This window comes from Tachypleus tridentatus, unplaced genomic scaffold (assembly GCF_004210375.1).
Source record: "Tachypleus tridentatus isolate NWPU-2018 unplaced genomic scaffold, ASM421037v1 Hic_cluster_2, whole genome shotgun sequence".
NCBI classification, from domain to species: domain Eukaryota; kingdom Metazoa; phylum Arthropoda; class Merostomata; order Xiphosura; family Limulidae; genus Tachypleus; species Tachypleus tridentatus.
The window spans coordinates 61,675,594-61,703,295 of NW_027467782.1; the positions used below are offsets into that span (position 1 = coordinate 61,675,594).

Here is a 27,702-nt window from a genome sequence, read left to right on the forward strand (position 1 = left end):
TGACCTGGATAATGAAATTTAGAAATTAACCTATTTTCTATATAAAAACGGACAAATTTGCACATTTTCATTAACATAAAGTCTGAATAAAACAACATACGAATCAAGATCTACATGTATTTATACTGAAGTTATACAAAAATATTTAGAAGTGAGTAGTCTTTCGAGATTTGCGACTGTAATGTAAATCACTTTCACGTATCACTTTCAAATATAGTTTCTCATCATGTTTTCGTTATATGCTCCCAGGGCACAAAAGCAAAGTTTAAAGAGAAAAATAAGTCTCTTCTATGTACTTTAGGCATAAGGAACTGGGAAATAACACTTTCTGCCAGGAACAAGAAAAAAGTAAAAATTTTGTTACATAGTGTTGTCAGGGAACCAGTTTATGAATACATTACTCTGTACTTTGTAAGTCATAAAACAAAAATCTTTTGTTCTTGTAAAGACATTAAATGTTCTTCATCTACAAGAGAAAGGCTAGTACTATTATTTCTTTGACAATTAAAAACTAACTAGAAAAAATATTTTTGAGTTTCCAGTTCAAGTTAATAAAGTGTTTGTCTACATATATAAATGGATGCCATTTTGATCCAGTGGTATTATATTAGTTTGTATACTTTCTGTTTTATGTCCACAAATGGTTTTAACGATTTTTCAAGTAGTTTTACTCTGATTAACAATACTGTTAATTATTAGTGCGTCGTTAAAGACCACCTGTCTTGTCTAGTTGATTTCCTTCCAGGTGGATAGGGCGCTTGACTGGCAATCTGAGAATGGTAGGTTCGAATCCTTTCTTACCATACATGCTCGCTCCTTTCAGCCATGGAGTTAGAGGACGTGTATTGTTTGTTTTTTTGTTTTGAATTTCGCGCAAAGCGACTCAAGAACTATCTGCGCTGGCCGTCCCTAATTTAGCAGTGTAAGCCTAGAGGGAAGGAAGCTAGTCATCACTACCCACCGCCAACTCTTGGGCTACTATTTTACCAACTAATAGTGGGAGTAATCATCATATTATAATGCCCTCACGGCTGAAAAGGCGAGCATGGTTGGTGCGACGGAGATTCGAACCCGCGACCCTCAGATTACGAGTCTAACGCCCTAACCCACCTTGCCATGCCGGGCCTAAATACTAATTTACCCCTAGCAACAAGAAACTTCAATTACAACATTATTATTAAAATGATATTTAAATTTTAAGGAACAGGTGCAACTCAACTGCAAATAATAAAAGTTCTTCGATAAAACGAAGCCACGGGTTAAATGAAAAAACAATGCATTGATATTTAGATAAAACAACAACACCCAATGCGTGTGTGTGTGCTTTAGATAAAGGCCAAATCAAACTATCTGCTGAGTCCACCGAGAGGCATCGAACCCCTGATTTTAGTGTTGTAAATCTGAAGATATACCGCTGTACTAGCTGAGGGCCACCATATGCGATATTTTTCGTTACAGAATTAGTTTACCAAGATTGCAAGAGGTTTTGTGCGAAAATAAATTCTGTTTTCCCTTATTCATATTGGTTTGTTGTTGTTGTTACTGAGCCCATGGCATTGATAAACCTAACGACTTTTTACGAGTTTTCAGTTCTAGTTCCGGTTTTCGAAAATTCAACCAAATTCAAGAAATAAACGACAGATTTTACCCAATAACCTAGTTTGATTAACCGATTCGAATGCTAAAACATTCGACAAAAACACTTCGCAGTTATTTATCGTGTTGCATTCTGTGTCACTTAACCTATACTGAATTATTAAATATTTATTTTCTAGTTGTTTACCGACATCTGTTAAATAAATTAACATAGAGCCATGTTAAATCTCTTGAGGTTCTCAGCTGTTTCAGCTGAAGACGGAAGAATATTCAGTAGAATTAAACTAATGAAAACAAAAGACTTGGGACGTCTATGAATGACTGGAAAACTTGTTAATTAGGGCTAGTAAACAGTATGGACTCGAGCGATAAGTGTCAGCTAGGATTAGACGTGATTAGGTCATATTTAACTGAGGAAATATATACAGGATGGCTTGTAAGTCCCTATCCATCCATATATCTTATGTATCCAGTGTATCTGTGTGCTGTCAGCAGTATTCTTGAACTCATGTACCCACGTACTTGTCACAATACGCTCTTCAAGTGTAAATGGGCTTACATCAGCCATATTTCTCTGAAAACAAAAGAAACAAATTTATAATACATGCGTAATTGAATATAACATAATAACATATGGATGGGTAGGGTCTTACGGGCCGCCCTGTAGAATCACAGTCATAAGACCTAAATGTCTATTTGGGTTTTCGTATACCACAAGTTGTAGATGTACGAGATTGTTATAACGATTTTTATTGTATTTTATCACTGCCGCAAGTTATTTTTTTAATCTAGAACCTTGTGAGTTTCCACTAGATTTGTTAAAATCATTTTGTTGTTGTTGTTCATTAGTTATTTTTGTTTCCATTTAGTAAAATTTGTGTTCTTCCCTACAGGTTTATACAATAGAATATTTGTTTGAAGGTTTTATATCCTGCTGCTTGTAAAACATATTCACACTGTCTTTTTTTAATATCAATCTTATATGTATTATAATAAGAATACCTAGTTTTGCCTCTCCTGAAAATACGCATGTACTTTACTATCTAAATGCGAATCTGCGCGATTTAATTTCAACGTATGTAAACATAAATGGGATGTTAGTATATTTTAGTACACTTTGTATAAAATATTACAAGCTTATCAGTTTTGTTGTTTTTTTTAAAAAAGGTCTAAGGTTAGGTCGTAGAATAATATTATAAGATCATTTACTGATAGTACTAAGTTTGGTGAAGTTTAGCCCTAACTAAAGTAATCTAAAATACGTACACAAGGTACAATGATAATTTATTTCGTTATCGAATATAGGTCGTACTAAATAAAGATTTAACTAATGTTAGGCCTAAGACAAGTGGACTTTATATTTCAGTGTCTGTAAATAGAATTATTTTGTATAATTGTAAAAATATTTTAAAGAAGTACAATTGCGGTAAATACTAAACTCACTGTGAATGTTTTCCATGTCTTTGCTAGAAAATAAATAAATAAATAGTCATTTTTTAACGACAGATAGAACAACAGAAGTACAATCATGACCGGGACTCCAGTGAAACAGTTTTCCAGTGGCCGCCTAGAGTGGAATAAATTATAATTTTACCATTTATTTATCGAGTATAATAATTATATACTACTACTTATTCAACTGTTACCACAATTCACAAAACCTTCAGTATGTTATATTTTGCGCGCAAATTTGCCAAATCTCAGTGTATTGATATATCTTTACAATTAGTAAAAACAAGTAAAATACTAATTGCAGATTCAAAGTTCATTTTATGCCGTGTTAACCACGGTATAGTACATTTCAATTATATTTTAATTATTTCGTATAACTGTTTCTTAGGCTTAATTCATAAACTTATTTTGGTAGATAGAGGTGCCCTTGGTCTACGGTGTAGTATACGTTTAAAGATTTGGGTTTCGTGGCACAGTATACGAGGGCTGTTCAAAAAATACGCGGACTGTTTGAATTGCGCGGCTCCAGTTGGTTCCAGGGGAATCCGCTAGGTTCGCACAGATCAGCTGATTACGACGCCATTTCCCGATTGCAGATATCTTCATTTGTGTATTAGCTACGTGGTTTTAAGTGAAGTGCGATTTTTTTTCGTTTGGCGGATTTCAGAATGAATGACCTGAAGGAGCAACGACTTGCTGTGAAATTTTGTGTTAAACTTGGAAAATATGCGACTGAAACTTTTGCTATGCTTAACACGGCTTACGGTGATGTTGCTATGAATCGTACGGCATGTTTCAAGTAACATGAACGTTTTAAGGATGGTCGACAGTCCATTGAAGATGGTGAGCGTCCTGGACGTCCTTCCACGTCGACAAAATCAACACCCTGGTGCGGGCAAATCGACGTCTGACTGTCAGGGAGCTTGCTGAAGAGTGTGGGATATCAGTTGGATCTTGTTACGAGATTTTGACCGAAACATTGAAGATGCACCGCGTTGCTGCGAAATTCAGCCCTCAGAACTCGTGAGTGTTTGGCCAAACACTCGATCATTGTTCTTCCCCACCTCCCTCTACTCACCTGACCTTGCTCCTTACGATTTTTTCTTGTTCCCCAAACTCAAAAGACCCTTGAAAGGAAGAAGATTTGAGACGATTCCCGAGATTAAGGCAAATGCGACGAAGGAGCTGGAGGACATTACAAAAGAAGCGTACCAGGACTGTTTCAACAAGTGGAAACACCGTTGGGATAAGTGTGTGCGTTGGGGAGGAGAGTACTTTGAAGGAGTCCCAGACCTGTAACTTCTAAATAAAGTACATTTTGTTTTATGACGTCAGTCCGCGTATTTTTTGAACAGCCCTCGTATTAAACGTATTTTAATGGGTTTCATTCCCCTGTTTAGCGACGTTTTAAACATTCTTTTACGCTGCTTATGTGCCGAACTGTTTGTGAGTCCATGACTTTAATCGTTACAGAGATCCAGAAAGAAAGATTAGACAAAAACGTCATCAACATGACAGTTAATCTGTTACTTTTCGGAGAAAGCGAGCAATTACAATTTTTTTGGTCATTTTTTTTACATCGAGTAACATCATAGGCAAAAACAAACAATCAACTGTGGTCAACAGGAAGCAGCCATAAAAAAAAAATACAACTTGAGACTTAAAAGTGCCTTAATCAATGCAGAAATTTTGTTGTATGTTAGAAACTGCACGTGCAATTATTACATTTTAGCTAATCGGATATCTGGAGGTAACAGATGATAAAAATGCCAATTTTGTTTGTTTTTGTTTTAAGAAAATAAGGTTTTCTCGTACAAAAAAGTTTCTAGCATGCACTGGTCTTATGAATAACATATACTTGATAAATTGGCCGTAGCGTGGCGTGAGAGTCAACGTAGTGTATTAGAGACCCAATGGTCTGAAGTTCGAGTCCAAAACTTTATGCTTTAAAATAGGTCTCGCGATTTCAGCCTTAAGTGCATAATAAGGGCAAAAGCTATTCGTTTAAAATTAGGCGCTACAGGTGACGGGTGCTACCATCTGGTCCACAATTCGAAATTATGGATGGCTATGCTGTAAAGCATAATAGATATTTGACCTCTCCGTTCAGCTTGTTGTATACGTTGTGTCATTTATGTGAAAAAGAAACAATGGGCAATATATTCCTTTCTGAATGTAACATTTCAATAAAAACATATGAACCGGAGTACGATAATCAACTCCATTAAGTATTTGTATTTAATTCCATCAAATATTTTATCAAGTCCTTCAAGTACCTTTATTAACTTCATCACATATTTTATCAAGTTCTTCAAGTATCTTTATTAATTACAAGTATTTTATAAAGTCCTTCAAGTATCTTTATTAACTACAAGTATTTTATAAAGTCCTTCAAGTATCTTTATTAACTACAAGTATTTTATAAAGTCCTTCAAGTATCATTATTAATTTCATCAGATATTTTATCAGGTCTTTCAAGTATCTTTATTAACTTCATCAGATATTTTATCAAGTCCTTCAACTATCTTTATTAACTTCATCAATCATCATTATTAAACATTCAAGAACGCTGTCGTCACTTCCATCAAGTGTGGTTATCTCAAATATCACTGTGGTAATCTCAGCTACACTTGATCAGAAATTATGCAGTTGTCTTTTTAGAAGTTCATAACATTGACTAAATCTCTTAATATAGAAAGGTTTAATTTTATTAAAGAAAGTTGAAATCTTTTATTTTCAAAAAGGTTCGAAACCCGACATACCAAACATGCTCGCCCTTTCAACCGTGGGGGCGTTATAATGTGACAGTCAATCCCACTATTAGTTGGGAAAAGAGTAGTCCAAGAGCTAGCGGTGGGTGATGGTGACTCTCTCTAGTCTTACACAGCAAATTTAGGGATGGGTAGCGCAGATAGCCCTCGAGTAGCTTTGCGCGAAATTCAAAAACAAACAAACAAGTGAGTAAAGAATACACACATTCATAATATAAAAATAGCTTTGATAACACTGAGGAACACTCATTTTGTTGCATTTAAAAAAAATACCTTTCTATAGTCAATTTGAGTGTGTTGATTTCAAATCTGAAGTCGGTTTTTGTCTGCAAGCTACAGATTTTATGCAATTTGACATTTTTATTTATTTTTTAAGGCAGACCATTGCGTTTTCCTTTGGTCCAGTCTCGAAGCATTTCCTCACAATTGTGGCACACAACATGAGGAGCCCATTGCTTGTCTTGATCACCAAGATGAACTTCAAAATATGCCTTGTAGGCACGCTTGACGAACGAGGATATGTTACGTCTCTGACGATTGAGTGTGTAGCATCCACATATGTAGCAGAAGGCATCAGGCTTGTTTCTGCAATGATATCTATTTTTGGAAGCCATGTTTGATCTGAAACAAAAGAAGAATGATCAAAATATTAGAAGCTATCTATATATGGACGTGAAAATGCTTATACATGGTTTACGCAAGTTCACATTTGTACAATTTCATTAACCTCAAATTGCATACAAACTAGAGCTTGTAGAGAAAAACTAATTTCAGATTTGAAATCAGCGCCTAAAACTCCTTCAGAATCAGTTAAAATATCCAATGCAACTCAAAGTTACTGAAAAAGTGTTCCCCAGTGTAATCATTCATATGTACATTACAAATAATTTTATCATTTGATATTTTAACAATGAATGTCGTCTTGTCGTTTAGGATTACCCGTCCATAATTTATAGTTGCACTCACCGTCAATGCGACCATTCGTAATCGATTAGCGGGACTGACCGTCGCAACCAAAGTTGAAAGTTCGGAACATAGTTCATCGGCATAAGGGGTCTCAAATCTTGGATCTTCCAGTACAGTATCCACTAAACCATTCCCAACCTTTTAGTCATTTGAATATGTCCAGTTTTATTTCAAATATATGTACGAAAACAAATTCATTGGAGCATTTTCAAAGAGATTAAATTACCCCATACCATTTTAATTTCTGTAAAATTATTCGGAAGAAACAAGCAATCTTGACTTTACAACCCGATTGAGCTGTATCAGAATTTAGGCCTAAAATTCGAGATGAAGAAAAACAAGAATTGGCACTGTTGTTGGTATACGTAACAATATTTTTATTTAGTAAAACGGAAGTAGATTCAGATATCTGTAATAATCTTACTTAAATCTGAATGAAAACAATATAAAACGTAATTTGTAGCTTTTGAAATTAGACGTTTAAAAGTGGATTTAAGTCAATTAAGAGAAAGTTTAAAAGTCAAAACAGGACCAGGTTTCAAATGTACAAAGTTTGACCGAAAATCTAAATTAGGTACAGCTAGCACACGTAGCCTTTGAATATCCTTGAACAAAATTTCAAACAAAGCTTCATGCTGCTATCATCATGAGTACAAATATATAAAGGACAAAAAATGGCTTAACTTATTGTAATCAACATTTCCTTTCTAACTATGCGTTATCACTACTTCATGCTTTATCTCTATTTAGAAAATAATTCCTTACAATATTGCTATTTATTCTCTCAGAGTGGCCTCAAATCCACAGTTGGTATCTTTAAAAAAATTGATGTAGAACACAATGATTGATACCATACTAAAGTGCCAAAAATTATCGCGCCTATGGAACAGTCTCGGATAATTTAAACACCTAACGACATCTCATAAGTTTTTAACTTTTTTTTTTTTTCACTTTCAGTATTCGTTTCATCTAAAATTATTGTTTCTTGCATTTGTTTTAAGTTATCTGTTTCGGCAATGAATTCAGTAAGTGACGAAATCAGTAATTGTGTATGAGGCACATAGCTTTAGGTTCATTAAAACTATATTTTAACTTAAATTTAGAGTGATCAATATTTTGACTTTTGCTTTGTTGCATTTTACTCCTTAAAAAAATCACACTGCAGGTTAATAGTACAAACTTGTAACAACTGAAACCTGAAACAATTAAAATATATTTGGATTGCATCGCTTTAAAAATACCACAAAAGTTATGATAGCAACCAAAATAAGTGTTATAATTTCAAGTTATGTTTTTATGTATTCTACGGAAGTTACGATATGGTAAAGCAACACATACACTTACATATTAATTTCCGGTTCCTGTTGTTTGTTTGGCATAATGCAGATCGCTATGTGCGAGTGTGTTTTCCACCACAATCAAGACCTGTGTTGTGTTTGTGTGATATGAACTTTTATATTTGTATGTCAATTCTACCTTTCTTTCTCTGCTGTTGTTGTTATTATAAGTTTAATTTTACCTTTCAGATTTTTTTTGAAAATGTGTTGTTTAAGGGCAAGAGAGGTGAATATTTTACCTTTTTTAAATATACTTTTGTCTAGCATCTACATATAGTGCAAAAACAAAAGTTTGTGATAAACAATGTAATCTATATAAAAAAATAGTGTGTGTCACGTCACGTTCGATTTCACGATTTCACTTCTACCTCTTTAATCATAAAAGCCAAAATGTATTTGTCCAGATATAAGAATTCAATTACTGTCTGTCCGTTATGATTTTAGTGACGGGGAAGAAAAATGTTCGTGACGTGGGTGGCGTAAAACCTTATAAGTGTAGTAAGTATTGGTATAATAAGTTTAAAGTAAGGACGTACTATAGAATTATCTAGCCTAGAGTCAAGTGTATAAAATTTATTATGAAAGTAAAAATATCGATTGAGTTTTAAGCATGAATCATTTTTCAATTAAACTATTTTCTCTTACATCACTAACGTTTTTAAAGAAAACAGACCTCTTTAATAAACGTAATCTATATTAAAAAATCAACCAATATTTTCCCAGTTTTGTTATTTATACATTTCATTTTACAGTACACAGACTGACAATAATATAGGGTTATACTTTTATTGCAAGGCAACATGACATAATAGTCATGTTACACTTTTCTGCCTTTCTGTTGGCTAGGCTTGACGTCATAAAGTTACTTATTTTTTAAACTATGTAAGTTAACCCTGAAGAAGTCACAAAAGCGTAACGTTGGTTTAAATAAAAAAAAAATATTTTATATTTATCTGGGGTGTAAAGGTCGTTTGTTCTTAACCTTTATGAAAATGCTTTGATAGTTATTGTTGGAATGTAGTTTTTTACCAAAACACACTAGTTTATATTTATATATATTCTATTGTGAATTTGATTTTTTAACCATTAATTGTTCTATGAATACACTACGAATTTCTTCACGAATTATTTTAATTTTAATTGACTCAGAAAGTAATTTACCGACGTTTGCCTACCTCCTTGTTGGTCAAGACTGATTTCGAAAAGAATTGTTTCAGTTAGTTGTGAAGTGTGATGTTAGGGTATAGTATAGGGTAAGGGTCATAGAATTTGTCCCGTTATTTTTGATAGGCTATAATCTAGGTTAATTATTAAGTGCCACTTTTTTCAAAAACATGGTCGTTTCATGGATTTGCACCTGGTTTTTATTCTGTCACTCTCCTTTTAATCAAAGTCGCGAATACATTTTCCGATTGTTTTGTACTTTCAAAATATTAAAATAACGCAACGTCAGAAAATCGTCATGAAACTGTATTTTATGAGTCTGTGGTGAAAGTCGCGGTCACATTTAATTAGTTTTAATATCAAATAAAAATGACAAAAATACACAGTTATTCTTAAAAATCTTTATTTTTTTAACGACATTCCGAGCAAGAACCTCTTTCGTTTTACATGAAAATGCTTTAAAATATTATCACTAAATAGGCCTAACAATAAACATGCAAATTGTAAAAAGAACAAAAAAAGTTAGGCCTTAAAGACGAGAAAATGATAATAGCTTTATATGATCACACAAAACATGATTAAGTCATTTGAACCCAAAATAGAATTATTCCATTTTTACAGTGCAGAAAATTGAAACGGATTTTTATCGTTATTTGCAGGGATTCAAACGGTATTGTAGATTAAAACCACGAGCATTGTTAACACTATTGGAGACAAATCTAACCATAAATGGCCCTGGTGTTGAGTCTGTAAAAATCACAAAAAATTACGTTATTATATTACGTATAAGTCTGTAAATTTGCTTATTTTTGGTTTGCGTAATGTATGTAATCCTTTGAATATAAAAATAAATTAATTAAGTGATAGTGAAATTTAGAAGCAGGAAATTCTTCGTTACAGTTTTCTAATGTTATGTATAAATTATTTTGATTATTAAAAAGCCTTTTTCTTAATTTTGCCATCACCAGACTAAAATTTCTAAAATGTGATAATAAATGTTTACACAATCAGAATCGATAATACTAATTTTTCACTTTTTGTGGTGTAACATTTGGAATCGAGGGTAAAGACCCTGAAAATCAGAACCAATACTGAAAATGATATTAAAACAACTTCTAAGTTGATTTATTCTGGCGAGGGTTGATTGGTGTTTTCGGCGTAAATTTGGTTAAAATTTATATATTTATTTCAATTCAAACAATAACCACATGCATTTCAATAAAGACAGAGAGAAGTACATATCATTATCTTAAAACATTGCGGAAGGGTCGCGTGCTTCGTGCAGAACTTCAAAGGTGAAAAAAGCGTTTCATCTTATTCGGAGCGCAGTGGCATATTTTGGTAGAGGCTAGAGGGGGCTCAGCCCCAGGGTCCATGGTCTTAATGGAGACCTATTGATAATTTTATTATATGTAAAATTACATGGAATGTATAGCCCATAAAAATTATTAGCCTCTAGGCCCACAAAACCTTAAATTCGCCACTGTTCAGACAGGTATTGTTTTCTGATTTTTGCTTACAATATCCGTATTTTCATAAGTGGCTTCGCGCAGAAAATGTAACATGTTGAGTGAAAAAATCAGACAATTATTGAACCATTAGATCTTCCAAGTGAAAGAGAAGATTATGATGTGAATATGTTTGTGGATGATTTTGATAGTGACTCTTGCTACAGTGATGTTGTTAGACCTACAAAGATGCATGCAGTTGTTGTGTTCTCAACTGATTCTGAATGAGAAAGTGATTATGACTCCACAAATATTCATTTTAGTTACTTGTTTCCTATTGTAATAATGATAGCTGGTCAGAAATAGACATTCCACAGAACTTGGAAATGTTTGAAGGAAATCCAAGGGTCACTATAACTCCATTCAAACCCAAAAGTATTGTTGCCATGACAAGTTTAATTTTTTATAATGAATTGTTTGAAATGTTTAATCAGGAAATGTGTACCTACCATAATGAAACTGCAGAGAAACATAAAATGCCATCTGAAAGACTTAGTGATCTGAAGTTGCATCTAGAGACACGAGGATATTCTTAAGTCATATTCTACTGTCGGGACAGACAAGGAAATATAACTGGAAAGGTTATTGGTCAATATATTCTCTTTTGATTAGCTTAGTATTTTCGCAGACAATGAACTGTAACAAATGTGAACAAATTTGGATACATCAGCTCTTCATAATTCAACAAGTACTGGATTTTTTTTTTCAATGAATCTAGGATACTACACAAACCAAAGTAACAGTTATCATTGGATGAAGGTATGATTTCATGGAAATAACATATAAGATTCCGAACATACAACTCTGGAAAAGCTGTAAAATATGGCTGCTGATGAGAATGATGCGTGAGAGTGACACAATTTATATTTACAACATTTATACTGATGAGGGGAAATACTGGAGGAAACCATTCTTGTTTCCAATCTTGGATTGGGGGAACCACACATACCAGGACAATTATTACAACAGCGCTTCTGTTGTAAGCTTGTTCCTAGAACATTAAACAAGGCTATGTAAAACAATCACAATGAATAATGAATTGCCGCCAGGTCTGAAGTTTCAACAATGAAAAAAAGTGAAACAGCTTTCCGTAGAAAAGGTTATTTTTTCGTTTTCACGTGAAAGGAAGAAGTGAGAATGGTTTTAGTCATCCACGGCTTACCTGTTTCTACTACAGAAAAGCAAAAATAGAATAACTAGAGAAGAAATTTAAAAATAAAAACTGTATATGTTCTCTAATACAATGTCCACATGAAAGGCATTGATCATGCAAACCAGTACGTCTCATGTAACACCATTCTCAAAAAACAAAAAAGGACAGTGAAATGGACAAAGAAACTTTATCTGATAAACTGTGGCCTTTTCAATTCGTATCTAATCTTCAAAATCGTAAATCAAAAGCAAATGATCTATAAACGCTCTCTGTGGTAAGAGGATGGATTTTTCCTCTCTTTTGTAAGAGGATGGATTACTAACAAAGAGAAAGAAGATTTACTAGAACCAAATAGGAACGAACCTGATCCATCATCTGGAGATACGAGGAAAGCTTCACGTGAGGATCCCCCTGGAAAACTGTCTGGTGACATTAAACAACTTATGTATTTATTTTACCAACAAGAAAAAAATAAAATTTCTACCAGAGTCTACAGAGTACGTAGTGCCCATGGTAAAAGAAGTGAAATATGAAAGTTTTGTGCCCTTTTACTGCATATAGAGAAATGTTTTACGGGATACCACACTTTAAAAAATTATTACGCATCTTCATGTATATACTCTGTGAGTTTCAAATAAATAATGAAAAATATAGTTAAGTTATAAGCAAAATAAAACACGCCCCACTCCTTTCAAACTCAACGTTGTGATAAGTGACAAGCAATGACGCTCTGCATGAAACACGAGCTTTTAAGCACGTGACTCGTCCACAGTGTGTTAACAAAATGTTTTATTAAACGGAACACAAAATGAGCGTCATTAACATGTGAATCTCAGCTTGTGAAACAACAAACAACAGATCCTTTCTTTGTTTCACTTCTGGTTTATTATTATTATATTTATTTTGGAACTCTTTCTCCTCCTGGTCACGGCATGACCAGGTGGTTAGAATACTCGACTTCCAGTCACGAGGTCGAATCCACGTCCCACCAAACATGCTCACCCTCTGAACCCGGAGGCCCAGCATGACCAGGTGGTTAAAATGCACTCGACTCGTAATATGTGGGTTGCGTGTTCGAATCCCCATTGCTCCAAACGTGCTCGCCCTTTCAACCGTGGGGGGCGTTATAATGTAACGGTCAATCCCACTATTCTTTGGTAAAAGAGTATCCCAGGAGTTGGCGATGGGTGGTGATTACTAATTCCCTTCCCTCTAGTCTAATGTTGCAAAATACGCGAAATACAAAACAAACCAAAGCAACAGAAAATGTTCGTCATGATTGTTTGATGTAGAAAGAGGACTGGGTCGTAGTCCAATATTATTCGAAGTAAAGATGACTCTGTTTTTGATTGATTTTCAATGTTGTTATTTGTTTCTTCAATTAATTCAAAGTAATCAAACTATTATAATAATAATGAAAAATTAAATCTAGCAAAGAAATAAAAAACTAGATTAAAAGAATAATGCAGCCCCCCCCAGTGGCTCAGGGGTATGTCTGCGGACTTACAACTCTTAAACTCGGGTTTCAATACCCGTAGTAGGCAGAGCACAGATAGCTCATTGTTTAGCTTTGTGTTTAATTAGAAGTTATTTTCTATTTATTTGTCCCTCGCTGGTACAGCGCTAAGACTACGGATTTACAACCTTAAAATCAGGAGTTTTATTCCTCTCGGTGGATTCAGCAGAAAGCCCAATGTGGCTTTGCTATAAGAAAAACACATCTATTTATTTAGATGGACACTCAAATTATTTTTCAGTCTTATCGACAGCATAACAACCGGGAGTGTCCAAAAACGTTGTCCGACATGGCCAGGTGGTTGAGGTGTTCGACTCGTAATCTGAAGTCGCAGGTTCTAATCCCCATCGCACCAAACATGCTCGTCCTTTCATCCGTGGGGTCCTTATAAAGTAATGGTCATTCCCGCTATTCGTTGGTGATGACCGCCTGCCCTCCCTCTAGTCTCGCATTGCTGAATTAGTGACGGCCAGCGCAGATAGTCCTCGTTTCGCTTTGCGCGAAATTCAAAAACAAACAAACCAAAAACGTATGCCAAGGTTAGAGATGTTGATAGAAGAAAACAGTTTGAAACATTCATATTTTCACTGCTCTGTGAGTGAAGCGTCACCACCATTTTGAAAGGTGGAATTTAACTTACCTTAAATATTTCATTTGTAGACTATGAGAAAATACTTGATTGTTTAATTATAACAATGTGTGTGTCTTCTTATAACAAAGCCATATCGGGCTACATGTTGTGTCCCCCAAGGGGAATCGAACCCCTGGTTTTAGATCAGAAGACTTACCGCTGTCTCTGTGGGGAACATGATTACGGTGTACAACTGAGTAATTGTACTTCACCTACAGTAAGTATCCAAACCAAATTTGAAGTTTTGTAAGCCCTCAGGCTAACCGCTGACTCACCGGAGGACAACATGCTTGATATATTTACTCTTGTTACTTAACTATAACTTTGTATTACGAACCTCACCCCCTCTAGTACAGCGGCAAGTCTACGGATTTACACCGCTAAAATCAGGGGTTCGATTCCCTTCGGTGGGCTCAGCAGGTAGCGTGATGTGGCTTTGTTATAGAAACACACACACACACACATTACGAACCTGTTAGAAGCCCTGTAACGGTTGTATTTGTTTCACGCCCTCTCACGGAAGTTGTTGAAGTAGATATACGGCCACTGCAAAGACGAATTCCCCCTATGACCAAGAAGTCGTCGGGACATTCGGCACTAACTGGCCCGGAGACAGTTGAAGACGATGACGGAGTGACTAAGCCCACACCAAACGGTTGAACGCCATTGACATCGGAAGCAAGTTCGTAAGATATGGAACAAAACCCTGGCTCCTTCTTTAAACAGATGGTGTAGTCCAGGTTGTTGGGGTACCCTGGTGTGTTGATGATGAACCATCTTCTTCAAAATTAAAACTCTTGATGGTACCATGAGTTCCGGTGTAGTATTGTAAACAGTGTTCAGGAACTTCAAAATGAAAAGAAATAAGATAATCTTATTGTAATTAAGCTTGTGACGTATACGTCCAAAACTCGGATCTCGGAAACTGCCTCACCAATCATAATTGGTAATATTTTTATAACTATTTTTATAGCTGAGCAATGAGTAAAACAATTGAAATGTTCACAAAAATGGTATGTTTCAGATTTAACCAATAAAAATTACGAAATGGATTAAGTCTCAAATGTAAAGCAATCCATAGTAAAATATTTGTATTTTTTATTTAGTGAAAATCTCATGAGTGTTGCAACAGGAAAGCAAGTTGGTAACTACGTCTACAGAGAGACACTTCAATAACATCTATTCTGTTGTGCAACACTGTGATAATAGCTTATTTTTAAAGGGTCCGACATGGCCAAGCGTGTTAAGGCGTGCGACTCGTAATCTGAGGGTCGCGGGTTCGCATCCCTGTCGCACCAAACATGCTCGCCCTTTCAGCCGTGGGGGCGTTATAATGTGACGGTCGATCTCACTATTCGTTGGTAAAAGAGTAGCCCAAGAGTTGGCGGTGGGTGGTGGTGACTAGCTGCCTTCCCTCTAGTCTTACACTGCTAAATTAGGAACGGCTAGCGCAGATAGCCCTCAAGTAGCTTTGCGCAAAATTCAAAACAAACAAACAAACATATTTGTAAATTAGAATGTCAATAAAACGCTTTTTTTCGCGCATGGCGCCCCTTGCTGGTACAGCGGTAAGTCTCCGGATCGCTAAAATCAGGGGTTCGATTCCCCTCGGTGAGCTGAGCAGATAGCCCGATGTGGCTTTGCCCTAAGAAAACAAACAAACTCACGGATGGTAAACATTATTGAATGTCATGAACAAGTACATTGTTGTAGAACTTTCAGAAAATTCCAGAAGAGGTCGCTGGCCCAGTAGCCCTGCTAGTGTTATATAAGATACTTTTATGTGTGACAAGTAGCATAAAAGCACACATAAAGAGAAATATTTATGAAACACATTGATACGAATAATACTAGAGATTGTATGGTTGTGTGTTGTAATCTGAAACACGTACAAAGTGTATATTTCATTCACATGAATAACTGAATTGTTATACGTTGTATTTTATGGTATTTTAGTTTATTTGGTCTATAAGCAATAGATCCATTCCCATTGTTTAAAATCAAAATATTCAGTTGGTGACGTAATTAGGCCTAAATATTGAATCAACAACGTGCCCTGTGTCTCATTACTGGATTTGTTTGTTTTTTATAGTCACATTGGGCAATTTGCTGTGGCCACTGAGGGAACCGAACTCCCTCATCTTAACGTTTTAAGTTATTTTTTGTTTTATTAAAGAATCCTCCATAGAAGGTCTCGTGATCACACACATTACAAAGAAGAACAAACAAAAATTATATAAACACTATTATACAATCAAAGTCAATAAAAGTAACTACAACTGTCCCACCAAGAGACCGAACTGTTGGATTGATTATGTACATAACTTGTTATATGAATGATAGGCCGATAAAGTAAGTTTACTTTTTTAAAACTGTTTAAACAAAATAAGAGAATCTAACCAAACACAAATTCAACACTACATCCTACCTATTTTGTCAGTGTTGCATTCCAGTTGAGTAATCTTGATGTTGAATTTTCTGGAATAACTGCCAATCATCATCACGTGCACGCTCACCATCCCCGACTCGTCTACGTCCACATAAACTGTAAAACATGGAGAGCTAATAGGCTTAACCAATCTCCTCGCATTACATAACGTTAACACACTAGATGGTATCACCTGACAATCCATTCAGTGAATATTTGAACAGCTACAAAGAACAGTGTTCCCAGTCAATCTGGACTTTATAAAGCGGCTCAGTAGAATGCATAACGCCGTTTAAGTGTTTGTAAAAATTCAATTATGTTCGACACAAATTGTTTCTAAAATCTCAGTGTGTCTTATAATTAATATATTTCAAAAATATTTGGACTTGTGGTGCATTGTAATAAACATTACTCGATAACGGAAGAGTTACTAGAAGACTAAACAATGGCAGGTTCATCTTCGCTGTTCGATTAATTTAACAATAATTTCACAATGAGCTATCCATGTTGTGCTTACCACGGCATCGAAACTCGGGTTTTACCGTTAGGCTTGATGCTGTGCCACGAGTAGGGAGGGGAATACCTCCACAGAACTGCTAAATTTCAACGTTAATAGCAGCTGTTGCCAATATGTCTTAAAAACAAACAAACATTGTCACCAAACAGTGATAACCTCTAGATGGTGGTGAAAATATACACAGTTACTACTACGACTAAACAATTATCGAAATGAAAATAAACAGTGTCTGTGATGAAATAAAACAGTTACTATAAGGACATGTGAAACACGACAATAATTGTGGTTTCGAACCTCTGTCATTATTTCAATACTTACAGTGATGACCAGTGTTTAGACCACAAATCCGCGGGATGACATTATTTTCATTTTGTCCAGAAATGACCAGCATGTCTTGCGAACAGTTGCCTTCGGTAGGCCGAGCTATGTCGAGGTCCAGAAAGTCCAGCCTCAGTTGACATATGGTGTTTTTTTTCTTTCCCACTCGGATTTTGCACATATGTTCTTTATCGTACTTTCTTGGATACAAAGGATTCCTGAAGTAGGTGAACTCCTCATAGCTGACGTCATCACACGATACCTCAACTAGACAATACATTCGAATTCAACTTTATCAATAAATACACGTCAGTGACACTATTAATAAGATAACAATATTAAAGCTAATACAGTCGTCCAGCAAGGGTATTGCAATCGGTTCGCGTATTTGTGTTTCCGCACGCACATCTCCAAACCTAACAGGTCGATGCATATCAAAATTGTACACAAACTGGGAAGTCAATATGGAACACAGATTTTAACAGATTTGGTACAAATCCAAAATTGAATCCGAATTCTGGCGCACTTTCAATCATTTTCTATAATGGAGAAATAGGGCATCTTCGTGATTTTCGGTTAATAACTGTGAAGTGTGTTTGGATTTGTGCCAGATTTTATGGGCACATCACATAATGAATCTTTCTGGATCTGAGATGGATCTTCTGAGTTTTCGAGAATGAACTTTGACATGATATGATGCAATACATGTGATTGTTCTTGTTTAATTTTTCGTATAGGTTTACGTACAAATTTGTCTGAACTAAGGTTCGCGTGTTTGTTAAATTTCGCGCAAAGCTATACGAAGGCTATCTCTCTGTGCTAGCAGTCCCTAATTTAGCAGTGACAGATTACAGAGAGAAGTAGACTAGTCAGTATTACCCACTGCCAACTCTTGGACTATTCAGTTAGCAACGAATATGGTAATTAGCTGTAATATTATAACACCCCCCATGGCTGAAAGAGCGAACATGTTCAGTAACGGGATTCGAACCAACGATAAGTTTGGCCATCGAACTAAAAACGCGTATGTTTCATTATAAGTGTAAATGTAATAAGTCCAGGACTGTCAGCAATTCCAAATGTCTGAAAGTCATTATTTGGATTTTAAATATTGGTACTGCTGGTGTTATATCACCTTGGTATGTTTGATATTCATATCAGTCTAACTAAAATCCATACTAGTGTAAAGTGCTTAAAAAATAACCAAATTTAATCAAGAAAAAATACAAAATTTGGGCAAGTAAGAATTTCGCTGTAAACAACAACACGTATAGCAGACTCACGATTTCTGCTAAAAAAACATATAAAGCTGTTATTTGCTATGTATCTCCAATCAGTGGAATTAATATTCGATATAAGGTATAAACATTTATTTAGTTTTCAAACTATACCCCCCCCCCCAAGTACAGAGCGTGTGTTATCCGTAAGTTCTCTGTGCCCCACAAAATTACTATCTTAAAACCTATTGGATCAGGGTTATTTAATATTAATTCGTTCCACGCTTAAATACAGCCATTCTGGCATAAACGGATGATAGAGGTGACGCACGTCACCTGGTAGAGATGCTAGACCATTGCACATTAACTTCCAGCTGTTAGCTGGTAACAATTTTACAGTTGGGCAGACACAGACAAACATGGGGTGAACATTGTACGGTGTAGTAGTTTAATAAAACCGGATTTAATCACCAGGATACCTGACAGACAGCTGCTTATTTTTTACTTGTTTTTGGTAAAATGGATCCTGTACTCGTAGCCTTGTATCGTTTTCAGGATATTTAATTAGTTAACCCTCAATTAAAAGAACGTGGTCGTTCACGTGCGAAGTTAATAATAATAAAGATTTATCCTGCAAATTTTCGTCTGGTTAGTTTTGTTCTTTTTTTAATTCGGTAAATGCGAATATTAATTTTAAAGTACGCTCGTGCTTGGGCTCTTAACTCATTGGATAACAATTTAACTTTTGTTTGCACGTTCATGGTTTGAAAATCTCTAACCCTTTTAATGTGTGATCATTAAGGACATAATATGAATAGCAATACAAGTTATTGACTTTAAATATTGTTCCCGTTTTCCTGAATTGTAAGGGTTTTTTATTGTTTTTTGTTGAGTTTCGCGCAAAACTACTCGAGGGCTATCTGCGCTAGCCGTCCCTAATTTAGCAGTGTAAGACTAGAGGGAAGGCAGCTAGTCATCACCACCTACCGCCAACTCTTGGGCTACTCTTTTACCAACGAATAGTGGGATTGACCGTCACATTATAACGCCCCCACGGTTGAAAGGGTGAGCATGTTTGGTATGACGGGATTCGAACCCGCGACCCTCAGATTACGAATCGTACACCTTAACCCACCTGGTCATGCCGGGCTATCATAAGTATGTAGGCTTACGGCTGTGTCATTGGGGCATAGTTATCAAACTAACTTACCTAAATCCATCTTTTCATGACAATATAATCAAATGTGTGTCTATTGTCACAGAACCTTGGGTAATTGAACCACAGATGTAAGCGTTGTAAGTCCATAGACTTACAGCTGTCCCACCGAGTAACTATAATCATATCATAATATTAAAACAATTTTAATATTGTTCTGCAGCTAAATAAATTTCTCTGCCAGATATTTAATGAGTTATAATAAGTATAGTCATCAATGTAAGGAAAGTAAAACAAATATTGAGGGATACAAGGAATTATATATTAGCCAGTAGGCTAATTAGGCCACTGCGTATGAATTGGGGCTACTGACTACAAGGAGGGCAACCAACAAACCACCCACCATTAACGCTAATAAATTAACTATTATTCCCACAAAGCATTCTCGATTTAAAGTGCGGGGAATATTTAATAGTTCGATTCGTTTCAAATGTTGGGCAACGCTACACGAGGGTTATGTGCTCTAGCCGTCCCTAATTTAGAAGCTATAGACTGAAAAGAAAACAGCTAGTATTCACCACTCACCGACAACAAGTGGATAACTCTTTTAACTAGGAATAGTGGGATTTACTCTCACATTATAACGTCCCTACGGCTGAAAAAGCTCATATGTTCAGTTACTGGGATTTAAAACAGCGACCCTCGGCCTGCGAGAAGAGCACCGAAATTCTCACGCCCTTAGAGTTGTAAAACTTTAGGTTAATTTTAAATTATTAAAGATTAAGTGGTAAGCCTAACAGCGAGAAGTAGCCCTAGAGCAAAACGTAGCACGTGCTACTAAGAAGTCAGATGTATCAGCAGCGTAACCGCAACTTGAAAACAATGTTTTATCAAAGAAAATAATATGGTCACATTCCGACCGAATGATCTTTTAGGCCTAACAAGGCAAACGACACTTCGTAAGATTTTTGTGGGAAAATTGTTCAAAAAATTAGGAACCAATATACTTTCTCATCCGTATATATCACTACAAAACTACACCGGGTTATTTGTTGTGTCTACCTTGAGAAATTAAACACCGGATTTTTGAAGTGTTGTAAGTTCATAGACATACTGATGTGCCACCAGAAGACACTGCAACAACAGGAATCCGTCCGTTTCACAATGTTTGCGCAAAACTAGACAAAAGGTTAGACATCTGCTCCTAGCAAGTCATAAATCTGAATTGATAGACTAGAAGGAAGCTAGTGGACAGACTCTACCGCCAACTGTAGCCTGACAGAATAATAGGATTTGACTGTCGCCTTTACAACATCGTAAAGTTCGGGGAACGCTTGCGAGTCAAAGAGTCGTGAACAATGAACACTTAGATCCATAATTTGATTACACGAACAACTAAACCACGCTAAACCTGCAGCAGAAATAAAGATAAAATAAACAGATGTATTCGAAATAAAAACCCGAAACGTTCCAGTAACTAATCCCTCTCTGAAAACAATAAGAAGTTATCAAAGTATTTGTTTGTTTGTTTCTTTTGAATTTCGCACAAAGCTACTCGAGGGCTATCTGTGCTGGCCTTCCTTAATTGGGAAATTTAGACTAGAGGGAAGGCAGCTAGTCATCACCACCCACAGCCGACTCTTGGGCTACTCTTTTACCAACGAATAGTGGGATTGACCGCACATTATAACGCTCCCACGGCTAAAAGGACGAGCATGTTTGGCGCGAAACGATTTGCGAACCGCGACCCTCAGGTTACGAGTCGCATGCCTTAACACGCTTGGCCATACCGGGCCGATTATCATAGTATAATATATATTTTCCCGGACTATTCCAACGGCTTGAAGGACTTACAGTTTACAGTATTCATTGAAGAACAAGCCAGGAATAAAAGACGGAAAAAGATTTTCCGCTCTTAGAAAAAACAAAATAGAATATACTTACACAAACAGCACACACTGCTATCACTTTCCTCACACTGGCCCATAGGAACCCCTCCCAGTTCCATACAGAAAGATGCATCATAGCACGTGCCCTCGCGTCCGTCGACTGCTACGCAGGCTTCCAGTGACACTTCATTGTCCTTAGAACTCAGGGACCGTCTGACGGACTGCGAAGTGAGCCCAAGTCGTTCCAAGTTCTGACTTCTACCAGACACTGGGTCGAAGTAGTATGTGGCTGCTAGTAATGGAGACTTCTTGGGCTCTATGGATGCTGAAAATAAATCAATTAATAGTATAAATCTTAGGGCGACGTCAAACATTTAATGCTATTATCATTATGCAAAGAGAGAAGCGTAGCAGCGCAGATAGGATTTGAGCCCTTTAACCCTGATACCTTTAATTAATAACACTATGTAACAAAATTTTCACTTTTTCTTGTTTCTGGACAGAAAGTGTTATTTCCTAATTACTTATACCTAAAGTAAATAGAAAAGACCTATTTTTCTCTTCAAACTTTGCTTTGTGGCCTGGAAGCGTATAACGAAAACATGATGGGAGACTATATTTGGGGGCTGATACGTGAAAGTGATTTACATTACAGTCGCAAATCTCGAAAACCTACTCACTTCTAAACATTTTTGTATAACTTTAGTATAAATACATGTAAATCTTGGTTCATATGTTGTTTTATCCAGACCTTATGTAAATGAAAATGTGCAAATTTGTCCGTTTTTACATAGAAAATAGATTAATTTCTAAATTTCATTATCCAGGTCACAAAAGCAAAGTTTGAAGGTAATAATGGCCATTTTCTGTACTTTTACAACATAAACAATAGAGAAATAACACATACTATCCAGGAACAAAATTTGTGTTACATAGTGTTATTAATCATTCGGCAACACTAACAAGTCCATCTTGGATCATAACACAGGGATTTTGAAGCTTTAAACTCATTTGAAAAAATGTATTTTTATTATGCGTCAGTATTCAGCGCGTGTTGTGTTTAGTATCTGTGTTCGAATCCTAGTAGGACGCAATGTTTGAATTTCTGAATAATTGCAGAGTTTTGTATCAACTGATGCATGCTTTTCAGACATTCTAGTTGACTGCATAAAAATTATACAGTTTAATAAAAACAAGTATTTTATTGCAACCAGTCAACAGGCCAGTTTAACACAAGGCACTCGACTCGTAATCCCCGTCACACCAAACATGCTCGCCCTTCCAGCCATGGGGGCGCTATAAAGTTACGGTCAGTCCCACTATTCGTTGATAAAAAGAGTAGCCCAAGAGTTGGCGGTGGGTGGTGATAACTAGCTGCCTTCCCTCTAGTTTTACACCGCAAAATTAGGGACGGCTAGCGCAGATAGCTCACGTGAAGCTTTGCGCAAAATTAAAAAACAAACACAATACATTAGAAGTAACTATGATAAAGTAATGGCAAAACGTAAGCTTACGACCAAAGTGTTTCTAGGGTAAGAATACTCCATAACTTTCTATGTATTTCGTTATTTCTTATTCATCTTAAATAAGTAGACAGATGGATTATTTCAGATATAAAAAGAAAAAAAAAATATTAATGTTACATTAGTTGTATGAACGTCCAAATATATAATTGTTTGTTATTGAGTGCATAGATACATAATGGGTTATGTGCACTACGTCCCCCACAAAGATCAAACTCGTAATTTTAGCGTTATAAAGCTACTTTGATTTTAATTAATAAAACAATATATAAATTAGGCTCTTCACTTGTTTGTTTTGTTGAATGTTTTTTTGAATTTCGCGCAAAGCTACTCGAGGGCTATCTGCGCTAGCCGTCTCTAATTTAGCTGTGTAAGACTAGAGGGAAGGCAGCTAGTCATCACCACCCACCGCCAACTCTTGGGCTACTATTTTACCAACGAATTGACCATAACATTATAACGCCCCCACGGCTGGAAGGGCGAGCATGTTTGGTGCGACCGGGGTTTGAACCCGCGCCCCTCAGATTACGAGTCGAATGCCTTAACTCACCTGGCCATGCCGGGCCAGAATGTCACGCTTCGAATATTTATGTACTTCAACTTCATGTTAAATAACAAATATAACACCACAACACTCAAAGTTATCTCTCATAAGTTAATATTTCAAACGTAGTTCTGCCGAACACAAGTATTTTCCACTTGTAAAAGGGTAAATCAAACCATATCCAAATTACGCACGATTCTAATTACGGCCGACATGGGCAAAGAGTGCCACATTTATTGTGAAAGGGATTTCCACACACACACACAAACATCAGTCGCAGCGACCTCTGGTGATATTTTTGAATCAAACTGTCGGGATTATAACAGCAGCTGAAATACCTCTTTCCTCTCTTATTTATTTTAATTTTTACGGTGCTTGGTTTTGTACTGGAAAGCTGTCGCACAGCAACCAACCGTGTCCGAATAATGGTGAGCGGAGTTTTGAAAACGTCATGCTGTGCATTCGACTCACAATTTGAATTTACGAACTAAGTTTACGTCAGAAGTTTTGTAATTTTTTCATAATCATAATATAAATTATAAAAACCAGAAAACGTTTTAAAGGTATCTAAATTCAAACTTAATAACTGACAATAATATAGAAGCAATGATTCGTTAAACAGGGAAGGCTACTTTACTTTAAAGTAGACAAAAACAGAACCAATTTATTTGGCATAACTCGTAACTATGACACTTCTGTTATCGCTTTTCGATAATGCTAAATTCAAAAAAAAAAGAAAAAGAAACTTAACGTTAGGGTAGAACGCTAAATAACACCACAACGTTTAAAAAACAAACTAACAAACTATTGACCAGTAAATGATAGTAACTCTATATCACGTGACCGATTCACGAAAGTCTAAAATTCATCTTATGGAAAATTCAATGAAACGAGCCGATGTTATAATTATTCGATACTCGTTATATTGTTAACAGATGTCAGCACTTGTTATTTTTATGGTATTCCTGTTATTTGTTTTTAACATAAGCGAACAATCATAATAAAGTATAAAAACGCATAACGTGGCACACATCATAGAGTTTATTGTCAAGTCATCTACGTACGTGAGAAATTTAATATCTTTACAGACAAATAAACTATTTATAAGTATAATGTTTATTTTTGAATTTCTGCGCTAGTCGTCTCTAATTTTGCAGAGTAAGACTAGAAAGAATGCAGCTAGTCATCACCACCCACCGCCAACTCTTGGGATAGAGTTTTACCAACGAATAGTAGAACCGACCGTTACATTATAACGCGACTTACAATAGCTAAACGGGAGAGCGTTTTTGGTGGGACCCTTAGATTACGAGTCGAATGCCTTATCTACCTGGCCATGCCGGGCGTTGTAAGCATAATACACCAGATTGTAACCTAACCTAAGCCCATAATGTAGTTTTCTTTTCATTGTATTTAAGCAATAATTTACTTTTTCAAGAAAATGTAATATTTTTTTTATTTTACCTTAGGTATTTCTCATAGCAAGTATAATCTTAAAATTATTGAAATATTTGTTTGTTTTGTGTTTTAGAAATTAGACACGAAATTACACAATGGACTATCTGTGCTCTGCCCACCACGGTTATCAAAACCCGGTTTTTAGCGATGTAAATACATAGTCATTTCAATGTTCTACGGAAGCGCTGTTTATATTAACAGAACTTTGGAATATCAGCCAGAAAAAACCGCTATGCTGCGGTAAAGCGAAAACCAAAAATGGTAAAAACCTACAACATAAAAAAAATGATTAATGCGAAATAGGTGTTCAGCTTTTCACAAAGCTTGGGATCTTCATTTCTTTCGCGGTATAAGTTTGTTATTTTTTTTAACTTAGAAATAAGATTCAACTTTTATCTCACAGATAACTCAATTTAAAGCTTCTTACTCAGACGGGAATCTTGTACCGACGGTGGAAACATTCAACAGCTCGTGACTGAAAAATACGAAGCTCGTGGGTTGGCCATGATGTGCTGTTGAAATAAACCGACAAAAACCTATTTCCGATCATTTTGTATCTGTACATTTTTGTCGCAAACAAAGCGTATTTGTGTCTTCTCTTTGCATCAGAACTTACCAAAAGGTCCGGCACCCATAGCTCCGGTGGCTGGATACTCCATAACCTCTCGAAGTCCATAATTTACAGGACGGTGAATGACCTTTCCGATGGCGCTTGTGGTCAGTAAAATTTTCCAAAATATCAAGTAGGAAAACTATACAAAAAATGTATATTAAACCAATCATTCAAATCGGACACCCTAAAAGTATCATGTTTGTCTTTAGTTGAAGAAGTGCTTGGAATAAGTATCTTTCAAGATCTGTTTATAATTTCAAATTATTTCTAAAATGTTCGTGTTAAAAACCGACACATCTAAACTACAACTCTCTTTGTTATAATAAAATAATCAAAATAATAAAATAATCTCATTTTACAAACAAGCAATTTGATTGCTAAAGTTAAACAAAAACAGAGTTATTGTAGTAACTGAGGACATTTTATTGTTTTACCAACTAACTACAGTGCTTAGAGTCCACCGCTGGCACAGCAGTGAGTCTACAGTTTTAGAACGATAAAATCAGGGGTTTGAGCCCTTCGGTGGACTCAGCAGATAGCCCGATGTGGTTTTAGTATAAGAAAACACACAATTCTTAGTAACTAAATACGGCATTGCTGTTTCAATAGAGCACTGTTGTCTTGTGGTAAGGTACTTGCTGTTCATAGTAACTAAGTACAATATTGTTTAATAGTACATAATAGTACTACTATTTTGTCGTAGTTACAAAGTATAATATTGTTATTTTTACAGAACATTATTTTACTAAATAAGTTATTATTCATAGTAGCTAAATACAATGTTACAAAGTTATTTTATTTAATAGACAATTTGCTATTCATGAAAATGAATTTAACATTGTTATTTGCTGTTTATATAGTACCTAATGCAGCATTGTTGTTTTAACAGAACAATATTGTGATGTAATAAATAACTCATTGTTCACAGTGACTTAATACAATACGACCACAGGGTTATCCCAACTACATCTCTACAGATACTAATACACCCCCATTGTGTCTTACTTTGTGATGTTTTGCTTCTATCTTAGATAAAACTAGGCACTATTTTCAAAATTACAAGAAAAACTCAAGAGTTTCGAATACTTCAAACTTATCAAAAACTACCGAACGTTGGTTTTCTTGTAAACATTTTCTAATGATAAATATGTGATGAACACATGATAAGTGTTATTAAATATGTGCTTGCGATATATAGATATGCACTGTGTAAATGGTGAAGAAAATTATTCAGAATATTTTAATTATCAAAAATTAACTTACTTCTAACCGAATATATTTTGTATTTGCACGTGACTTACAATTATTGACGAATACGCCGTACCATCCAGTAACCCATAGTTTTTAGACAACTGAAGGAAACAGTATTTTTAGACGAGTTCTTATGTCTGCCAAGAGAAGAAAAAAATGTTTACTTTTACTTACCATTTAGAACAGGTACGTAATCCTACGAAATAAGTAAATTATTTTTATATGTAGAAATCAGGATGAGTTGGTCTTTGCGGGGGGAATCCCGATGGAAAGTAGCAGTACTGACGAAACGACCAATGTAAAAATGTGCTTCAGTGACCGGTCTCTTGTGGCTTGTTCGCTCATTAACATACCTCCTCACAACAGTTGGTCACATCACGTGACTAGTCAGCCTTAATTTCAGTTGGCTATCTTTGTCCAATTACTAAAAGCTTTTCATTTCCTCTCAACCATTATGAAACTCGTATATGTCCATATTTTCTTTTGTGGCAATATGATCATGTATGCAATAGATTCCCCCTCTTCTACCATAGACGCCTCACCCTATTGACTCACGCATTATTATAATATAGCCACTTGAATACTGCTTGGTCCATATCACAAATGGAATTATGTTTGTGCTCACAGCATAGAATATATTCTATATCATCCACGTGTTTTGGCGTCAAATTACTCATCAGCAAATATTCCATTG

The 27,702-nt window shown here is 35.6% G+C and overlaps 1 pseudogene across 1 annotated transcript; it reads right to left on the reverse strand.

Annotated features, from left to right (window-relative positions):
- Window positions 1–9,689: 9,689 nt before the first annotated feature.
- Window positions 9,690–27,359, reverse strand: LOC143242938 (uncharacterized; annotated as a pseudogene). Its single transcript, XR_013023476.1, has 7 exons — window positions 27,183–27,359; window positions 25,761–25,896; window positions 21,675–21,944; window positions 17,358–17,624; window positions 16,523–16,639; window positions 14,567–14,940; window positions 9,690–10,033 (listed from the first exon to the last, which is right to left on the reverse strand). The product of XR_013023476.1 is annotated as an uncharacterized LOC143242938 (transcript).
- Window positions 27,360–27,702: the final 343 nt, after the last annotated feature.